Source organism: Lactuca virosa, chromosome 6 (genome assembly GCF_052849685.1).
Source record: "Lactuca virosa cultivar CGN04683 chromosome 6, Lactuca_virosa_CGN04683_v6, whole genome shotgun sequence".
Taxonomy (NCBI): Eukaryota; Viridiplantae; Streptophyta; class Magnoliopsida; order Asterales; family Asteraceae; genus Lactuca; species Lactuca virosa.
Window position 1 is genome coordinate 260,599,709 of NC_136431.1, and position 10,480 is coordinate 260,610,188.

At 37.1% G+C, this 10,480-nt stretch overlaps 1 pseudogene; it reads left to right on the plus strand.

The window, feature by feature from the left end:
- The first annotated feature begins 655 nt into the window (after positions 1 to 655).
- Positions 656 to 8,457, plus strand: LOC145122483 (putative pterin-4-alpha-carbinolamine dehydratase, chloroplastic; annotated as a pseudogene).
- The last annotated feature ends 2,023 nt before the right edge of the window (positions 8,458 to 10,480 follow it).

The window sequence follows — 10,480 nt, forward strand, 5'->3', positions numbered from 1 at the left end:
GTAGCATGGTATGGACCGGAAGGTCAACAGTGTATGGACCGGAAGGTCGACAGAGTAGGACCGGAAGGTCTACTCAGATTGTGGGACCGGAAGGCCCCTGAGACACATTGACCGGAAGGTCTCGTAGAGCTATAGCCTCGAGTGGCTTATGTGCTGTATGTAGTATTTTGGGGAACTCACTAAGCATTTATGCTTATAGTGTTTGTGTGATGTGTTTCAGGTACCAGTGAGGATCGCGGGAAGGCGCCGGCATGATCTGTACACACCGATGGGATTTATGTATTAGAGATCTTGGGATTTGTTTTATTATGATGACATGTGATACAATGGATTTTTATGATATCTTATAAATGGAATTATGTTTTAAAAATGAAAAATTGTTTTGAAAATTATGTTGTTACATTGACACTTTGTTTTTTTTCTTCCAAATTGAACATCATTTTTTCCAATTTTGTTCAATATTGACAATTTTCAATTTGAAACTGTATAAATATTTTTTAATACATTTTAAACCGTATTAATATATATTTTTTTTCATTTAAAAACCATATTTTTGCAATAATACAAGGTTTTTTTACATTCAAACCATAATTTTATGTATAAATATGTATTAGTTATATAAAAACTGTATTTTATATTAAATACACAATTTAAAATGAGTTTGGAGGTTTGGACACATGTAGTCGATCAAAGTCCAGAGGTCAGGTTTGCAACCCATGAAGTTTTTACACCTTATTTGAAGTTTATGGTTAGTTTGGTTCGCATGATATAAATAATACATATTTATGTTGGATTAGGTGTCTAAGCCCATAACTATAATTGGTATGTACTTGAATTGATAGCAGCACAGTCCTTTTGGGTTGCCCTCAACCTAGCAACTGGACAAGGAAATTATGAAAGGAGAGATATTAATTTATAAGATTAATAAATTAATATATATATATATATATATATATATATATATATATATATAAATGATTTATTAATATGTTAATGGATTAATATATTAATTAGAAATCATTATGTTTAATTAATTGTTAGCCAGAAATTAATCAGAATTGATTTTGGGGTTAAAAGAATTAATTATAAGGTGCAGGGACTAGTTTGCAATTATCTAATAGTTGAGTGGAAGGCTCTAGAACCCCCTTGGAAGAGGGTGGACGAAATCTTTAGGGGAAACCCTAATAATTTCGTCCATAGGGGCTTGGATAAGGCCCTTGGGTTTGCTTAGGCCCTAAGCAAAGGATAACTAGGGTTTCCCTTAAACCCTAGATCCCTCAGCTATATAAGGAGCCTCCTGGTTCATGTTTTTGGTACTCTTTCTTTTGAAGAAACCCTAAGGCCGAGATTTTGCATACTCCCTCTCCCCTCTCTCTTCTACTTTCCTTCTTGCTAGTTTGGGTGTGATTCCATTAGAGGCATTACACTTGTGGTGCTAAAGCTTCCAAGAAGATCAAGATCAAGATCAAGGGAATATCAATTGTTTCCTATAACAATTGAAAGGTATGTAAACCCTAAACCCTAGTTTGTTAATTTCGAAATTAACCTCTCTCCTCTAGGGTTCTTGTTTTGCAATTCAAAGTTGTATGTTCAATAGTTAAAACATAGATCCAAAGTAGGTTGCATGTGAACTTAGGAATTGTTTCTAGTTTATTTGTTTTACCTAAAACCCATCAGTGGTATCAGAGCCATTGTTGTTTTAAATTGAATTGCTACAATTGTTGAATTGCAAATTAGGGTTTATAGCTATTAAACCCTAAAGGCCAATTTTCGATTTCTAGGGTTTTGGATCAAAGGGTTTTTTCGAAAACCCTAGCCTCCAAAGAACCCTAATCGAAATTAGGGTTAGGGTTTTGAAAACCCTAGCCTCATCCCTTGTAAATTTCGAAATTTGCTATAAGTTTTAGGGTTTCTTGTTTTGGATAATTGTTACTTAATTAGATTAATTGGATAATTATCCTTACCCTAATTTTCGAAATTTAGAGGGATAAGGATTAGGATTAAATTAATTGATTAATTTAATTAGATAATCCTTACAAGATTTAATAATTTGATTAATAGTTAATTAAAAGATAAATATTAAATCTAGTTAATTGGTTTATTTAAATTTAAATTTAATAGTTTGAATTTCGAAATTTATATAAACCCTTGAAGTTTTAAAATGTTTTAAAACACACCTTATATATATATTATAATTAAAGGTTTAATATTATATGTATAAGAATATGGTCAGTCAAATCGCTAGTATGCCTCATTCACGAAGCTAATCTATAAGGGGGGTATAAGGAAACTGCCTATAAAATGGTAGTTGAATGGGTGTCCACTCTCACCCACCGCTTCCTTGATTAGTGGAGGGTCGTTAGCAGAACGGATTTGATAGGACAACTACTTCTCATTAAAAGTATAATGATATTAAAAGTACTAGAACATTATTTTCAAAAATCCCAACTCTAGTTACTTTAGGAAAAATGTGAAAAGTATGCTAATCCATGAAATTGCACATTATGCTTTATTGGTCGTTAGTGGAGCGTGTGTGGTTAACCAGCACACTAAAAGGCACTAATAAAGCGTAGTAATGGGTATCTCATAATTGTCATTTTGATGGAGCGTGTGTGGTTTACCAGCACATCAATAGTTAATGATAAAGACAATGAGGTTACCAAGCACATTTGCATGGTTATTCACATCTTGTTTGTGATCCTCGGCATCCCAGTCACAAATAGAAGAGCATAATCTGAGATTAAAACATGCCATTGAATAGTTTCAATGTATCTCAAAAGAATTAGGAATTTCACTTCGTTTGTTTCGTCTAATGGTGGAATTGGTGAATCGTCATTCACCTACCTTTCTGAGTTGTGAATCTTCATAGTTGGATCCTAATCTTGATATTATATCTTTGGGTTATTTTATTAAGGTATCTTGAAATCTAACTAAAACTTTTTTTCAGATGTCTACTCCTAGAAACACTTCTGCTTCGTCCTCCTCCAACCAAAACTTCTCTTTGCTCAATATCTGCTCCAAAGTCGTTATGGATGGCTCAAACTATAACGATTGGATGCGCAACATCAAGATGGATCTTCGTTTCGAGAACAAAGAATATGTTCTTGAAAAGGAGCTCAAAGAGCTTGATGAGAATGAAGCTACTCCTGAAGATCTTGCTGCCTACAAGAAACATTATGATGATGCTACCAAAGTGGCATGCATCATGGTGGCAACTATGTCCCCAGAATTGCAGAGGTACTATGAGGACTACTGGCCTTTCGAGATGAACAAGGACCTTATGGAAAAGTACCATAAGCGAGCTCGTCAAGAAAAGTTCGAAGTATTCAAGTCACTCATGGCTTGCAAGATGAAAGATGGGGAGTCGGTTGTGTCACATGTGCAAAGAATGCAACGCTACATAGAGCGTTTGGTCAAGCTCAATATTCACTTTGATGAGGAATTGGCCATTGACATGGTCTTGAACTCACTTCCTGAATGTTATGGTCAGTTTATTCTAACTTACCATTTGAACAATACTGAGCAGACCTTGGCCCAATTGCACAACTTGTTGCAGACAGCTGAGGCAGAGATGAAGGGTAAAAGTATACCCTCCACACCTACGAGTGCCCCTGTGTTGGCTATTGGACAGGGAAAGGGGAAAAAGAGGAAAGGTCCTCCCAAGCAAAACTGGAAGAGCAAGGCTCAAGCTGGGTCATCTAGTAATGGCCCAAAGGCTAAGCCCAATGGTTCCACTCCCCATGTTTCTGATCCAAAAGAGGCAGTTTGCTTTTACTGCAACCAAAAGGGGCATTGGAAGAGATCTTGCCCACAATATCTGCAAGATATCAAGGATGGCAAAGTGAAGCCATCTTCGACAGGTATTTACACTATTTCTGCTAATAACTCATTATCTTCTCGTTCATGGGTCCTTGATACAGGATGTGGTTTTCATATCTGTTTTGATTTGCAGGGTCTAAAGGAAAGTGAGGAGATAGAGCGAGGAAGGATAAACCTGATCATGGGAAACAGAAAGTCTTCACCAGTAACCAAGATCGGAGTTTATCAGCTTCTGCTTAGTAATGATGTTAGATTAGATTTAATAAATTGTTGCTATTCGTCTGAGATGACGAGAAACATTATTTCATTTCATGCATTGTTCAGACAAGGTTTTACATATTCTTTTAATGATTTGAATGGTTCAATTTCTGTTTATAAGAATGGTGTTTTTATGTTTGAAGCTTTGCCTTGTAATGGTGTGTATGAAACAGTGACTTGTGTTGATAGCCTAGGAAATAGTGTACTTAATATTGACTTGTCTAATAGTGTAGACAAGGCATGCTTGTGGCATTGTCGTCTTGGACACATTAACAAGAAACGCATACCCAACTCCAAAAGGATGGAGTGTTGGAATCATTTGACCTAAAGTCAGATGATATGTGTGAATCTTGTCTTTTGGGAAAGATGACAAAATCACCATTCACAGGGTCTTGTGAAAGAGGTGAAGGTCTGTTGGATCTCATACACACAGATGTGTGTGGGCCCTTCAGATCAACTACAAGAGATGCTAATCGATTCTATGTGACTTTCACTGACGATTATAGCAGATATGGATATATCTACTTGATCAAGCATAAGTCAGAAACTTTTGAAAAGTTCAAAGAGTTTAAGCATGAAGTCGAAAATCAATTGGGCAGAAAGATAAAGATACTTAGATCCGATAGAGGCGGGGAGTATCTTAGTATCGAGTTTAACGACTATCTGAAAGAATGTGGGATAGTCTCACAATTGACTCCTCCTAGGACACCACAGTTAAATGGTGTAGCTGAGAGGCGCAATCGAACCTTGTTAGACATGGTTCGTTCTATGATGAGTCGGGCTTCGCTTCCTATTCACTTCTGGGGGTATGCCTTAGAGACAGCCGCCCACATCCTCAATCTTGTCCCTACAAAGAAGGTTGCCAAAACACCTCACGAAATGTGGACAGGGAAAGTTCCCTCGTTAGCACATATTAAAGTCTGGGGTTGTGAAGCTTTCGTAAGACGAGAGACTCACGACAAGCTAGCAGCTAGAAGTGAGAAATGTGTTTTCATTGGTTACCCAAAGCAGTCTTTTGGATATTTGTTCTACAGGCCTAGTGAAAACGTGGTCTTTATAGCACGAAGAGGAGTCTTTCTTGAAAGAGAGCTCATATTCAAAGAGGACAGTGGGAGCACTATTGACCTTGAAGAAATTCAAGATTCAGCCAATGAAGGAACCTTAGATGACACTAGCACTCAACCAGAGGAAACAGTTCCTGTTGAACCAATCGATAACTCATTACCTCTTAGAAGATCCACTAGGGTGAGTGTGCCACCTGAGTTGTATGGTTTTCATATTACTTCAGATGGTGACACATTCATAAGTGACAGAACACTGGTAAACTTAGATGAACCAGTCACTTATAAGGAAGCAATGGCAGGCCCAGAGGCTTCCAAGTGGAAAGAGGCAATGGACAGCGAGATTAAGTCCATGTATGACAACCAAGTTTGGAATTTGGTTGATAGTGCACCAGGTCGTAAGACAGTTGGGTGCAAATGGATCTTCAAGAAGAAGACAGACATGGATGGAAATGTACACACATTCAAGGCTCGACTGGTTGCAAAAGGTTTCACTCAAACCCCAGGGGTTGACTATGATGAGACCTTCTCGCCAGTGGCTAAGATTAAATCTATTAGGATATTGCTCGCCATAGCTGCCTTTCATGATTATGAAATCTGGCAGATGGATGTCAAAACTGCTTTCCTTAATGGGAAGTTGGCTGAAGATGTTTACATGAGTCAGCCAGAGGGTTTTGTTGATGCAAAGTTCCCCAATAGAGTGTGCAAGCTTGAGAAATCCATTTATGGATTGAAACAAGCATCTCGCAGTTGGAATCTTTGCTTCCATGAGAAAGTCAAAGAGTTTGGTTTCTCTAGAAGTGAAGATGAGTTCTGTGTGTATATCAAGGCTAGTGGGAGTATAGTAACTTTTATGGTGTTGTATGTCGATGACATATTACTCATTGGTAACGACGTTCCAACCTTGAAAGAAGTTAAGTCTTGGCTTGGAAAGTGTTTTGCCATGAAAGACCTTGGAGAAGCTGCCTATATTCTTGGGATTAGAATATCCAAGTGGGAGACTGTTGGTATGTACTAAGCCCATAACTATAATTGGTATGTACTTGAATTGATAGCAGCACAGTCCTTTTGGGTTGCCCTCAACCTAGCAACTGGACAAGGAAATTATGAAAGGAGAGATATTAATTTATAAGATTAATAAATTAATATATATATATATATATATATATATATAAATGATTTATTAATATGTTAATGGATTAATATATTAATTAGAAATCATTATGTTTAATTAATTGTTAGCCAGAAATTAATCAGAATTGATTTTGGGGTTAAAAGAATTAATTATAAGGTGCAGGGACTAGTTTGCAATTATCTAATAGTTGAGTGGAAGGCTCTAGAACCCCCTTAGAAGAGGGTGGACGAAATCTTTAGGGGAAACCCTAATAATTTCGTCCATATGGGCTTGGATAAGGCCCTTGGGTTTGCTTAGGCCCTAAGCAAAGGATAACTAGGGTTTCCCTTAAACCCTAGATCCCTCAGCTATATAAGGAGCCTCCTGGTTCATGTTTTTGGTACTCTTTCTTTTGAAGAAACCCTAAGGCCGAGATTTTACATACTCCCTCTCCCCTCTCTCTTCTACTTTCCTTCTTGCTAGTTTGGGTGTGATTCCATTAGAGGCATTACACTTGTGGTGCTAAAGCTTCTAAGAAGATCAAGATCAAGATCAAGGGAATATCAATTGTTTGCTATAACAATTGAAAGGTATGTAAACCCTAAACCCTAGTTTGTTAATTTCAAAATTAGCCTCTCCCCTCTAGGGTTCTTGTTTTGCAATTCAAAGTTGTATGTTCAATAGTTAAAACATAGATCCAAAGTAGGTTGCATGTGAACTTAGGAATTGTTTCTAGTTTATTTGTTTTACCTAAAACCCATCAATTTATGCATAACATTATGATTTGAATGTTAAAAATAATAAAAAATAAATAAAAATAAATAAAAATAAAAACTTGTATTTATATAAAAATGTGGTTTTAAATGAAAAAAATGTATTTATAGGTTTAAAATGTAATAATAGAATATATTTATACGGTTTCAAATGGAAAATAGTCAACATTGAAAAAATTGGAAAAAATAATGTTCGATTTGGAACAAAAAAATAGAGTGTCAAAATTGATAGAAAAAATTAAACTTAGTGTGAAAATTTAAAAAAAAAAGGTGAAAACTTAGTGACTTTTGTGGGAAAGAAATTCTACTTTGACACGTCAGCATGTCATGTAATCAAAATTGACACGTCATCATGTCACATCAGCAAGTAATCTGGTTGACCGGTTAAGTGGTCAGAATTGTAAAAAATTGAAAAATACAGTGTCAAATTTGAGATAAAAAAGTGTAAAATTAGAATTTTGGTGTAAATTTAATGTTTTTTTTGTGATATTTACCCTTTTTAAATAAAAATTGGATAAGATATGGAAAAATAAACAAAGTTTGGTCCATCCATCCGTCTGCATGGGAAGATAAGAATTAAGAAAAACGATCGATGACGGGTTTTGCGACTCTTTGCTTCGATTATCTACTTACTTTATCTACAATCCTGTAATTTTGAATGACCATCGTCTGCTTCGTCGAAGGTCAATATCAACAAGAAGAAAAAGTTTTGCTTTAGGCAATGATTCTCAGGGTGACTTTGGTGCCAAAGGCGGAAATAGAGACAAATTTTAGTGATAGAGTAGGTACTTTGGACACCGAGCATAGGATTCTCATCCTCAATGTTGCTATGTCCCTTGCTCAACAAGAATGCACTCCAATTTCCCATTTGCAGTCTCCCATTTTCGATGATGATGCACAACAGCTATTGCGAAAGGTTCATTTCACCAAACCTTCGCTCTCTCTTTTTTAGTGCTTAGTTTTAAACTATGGGTGTTAGTGTTCTTGACTTGTTTGATATGATTTGGGGTCAAAATTGATTGATTTTGATTTTGTATACTTGATGTAGGTCGTTGGTTGGAGGCTAGTAAAGGAAGAGGGAAAACTAAAGCTACGATGTTTATGGAAGCTTAGAGATTATGAATGTGGAGTAATTCTCATAAACAAAATCTTCAACATTGTAAAATCTACTTCACCTGGAAGCTTTGGACTTCTTCCATAGGTAACCTATAACCACACTCACACCATCATTTTTTTGTGGTTTCATTAAACAAAATGCAAACATGTTAAAGGAATTGGTTCTTCTGATATTTTATTTATTCTTTGATCGTTGCTTGTAGGAGGGTTGAGCATGAAGGATTTCATTGTTGCTGCAAAAATTGATGATATATAAACTTCAGACTTTGTTCCTAAGAAAAGAGCTTGGGATATAGTTTTCCGTTTGTATTCTTAATTTTCTTGTTATTATTTCAATATTATTAGTTTCACCTATAAAATTACAAAGTACGCCGCTGGAAAGACATGACAAATTTCATTATTATTATGATCTTTAGATTTGATGGAGAAACATGGTTGTTCTTGTTATGGCTGAAATTTTATCTTACTTAACATTTAACATCTTTATCATTATCTTCAATCTTTTGAATTATTTAACATCTTCATTCACATCTTGGATCTTAGATCTTGGATCTTGAATAAAGGTAGGCCAAGTAAAATCAGGTTCCAAACATTCAAGTAAGGATAAGAGAACATTTCCGAATTTAGAGGAACAAGTTGTTAGCTTTCAAGTCGGAATTCATTGTAATTGTCTGTAAATACTATGAGTTGAGAGGACACACAAACACACACAATCACCTGGGTGTACTCTCTTTAGCTCTCATAATCTTAGTTGTAACTCGTTCATATTAAACAAATTGTCTCACGCATCCAAGGTGTAACGCCCGGTTCCCTGGTACACATTTAATTAATTAATTAATTATTTTGAAAGAAGGACTCGACGAGTTGGTAGCCCTGACTCGTTGAGTAGAAGGCAGTATATGCGCGGGTTTTAAGTGAGCTACTCGACGAGTCGCAACCCTGACTCGACGAGTAGGACAGGCTGGATGAAACCCTAATCTTTAGGGTTGGCACCCTATTTAAGCATCATATCTGGCCTCCATCCCAGCCTCCATCACCTCCAAACCCTAATCTCGAAACCCAAATCAACCTTGAGTGATCTTGAGCTATTTCTTTCCATTTTTGTGATTTAAAGCTAGAAGAGGGAAGCAAAGGCTTGGAGTTACAGAAGAGCTAAGGACTCATTTCTGTCTTCATAGAGATATAAAGCTTATACCTTGGTTGTTATTCACTTAGATCTCCTTCTTAGCTTGTATGTTGTCATTTTTGGGCCATTTCCAAGGTCAATCCGAGATTTGAACCCTTGGGGATGAAAGGACTTCAGATGTGGGCACTCTTGAGCTTTAGAAGCTCTAAGTTGCCACCTTTATTCAGCCATGGCTCCATTCTATGACTTAGACCTTTATTTTGGCTTGGATTTGGTGTTGAAGCTTCATAACACCATGCATGTACGTAAAGTTAGCAACTTTACGTGTAATGCTAGTCTAAGTAGTCCATATCTATGAGTTAGAAGCATTGGAAAGGATTAGAATCGACTGAATGGATATGTCACATGGAGGACTCGACGAGTTGTTCTTGGACTCGGCGAGTCGGGTCGTGAACCCTAACTCCTTTTCTGGTTGTGAGTGAAACCATTGAGTTTAGGATATGACTCAGTGAGTTGGACAAGATTAGGACTCGGAAGCTGAAGAACTCGACGAGTCCAAGGAGGGGACTCGACTAGTTAGAGTCGATATGTCCCGATGTTATGACAGGAAGAACTCGACGAGTTCGGGAAGGGACTCGACGAGTTGACTTAGTTGACCACGTGTCTGAGTTGCTCATGAACTCGCCGAGTTAGGAGATGACTCGACGATTTGGGGTTGACTGGGAGTTGACCTTAACTTTGACTTTGACCAGGATGTTGACTTTGACCAGGGGTAAAATGGTCATTTTACCCTATGAAGGGTTATCAGGTTTTGATTAAGTGTTATTATGTAATTTATAGTCGGAGAGTCGCCGGAGCAGCAGAAAAGGATTCCTCACCCGAGTTTTCAGCAGTCAGTCTTGCGAGGTGAGTTTCCTTCAGTAGGAACGGGTCTAAGGCACCAAGGTCGGCCCGTAGCATGATATGTTAGTAGTTGAGTGTGGGCGAGGCCCGTATCTCATAGTAGCCTAGTATGGGCTTGGCCCGTATCTCACGACTTAGTTTGATTATGATATATGTCTGATTGATAGATTTAGTTATACTTGTTGTCTGTGTGATACATGTATGTTTGTTTAGTAGCTGAGTGTGGGCGGGGCTTGTATCTCATAGCAGCTGAGTATGGGCGGGGCCCGTATCTCATAGTAGCCGAGTGTGGGCGGGCCCATATCTCGAA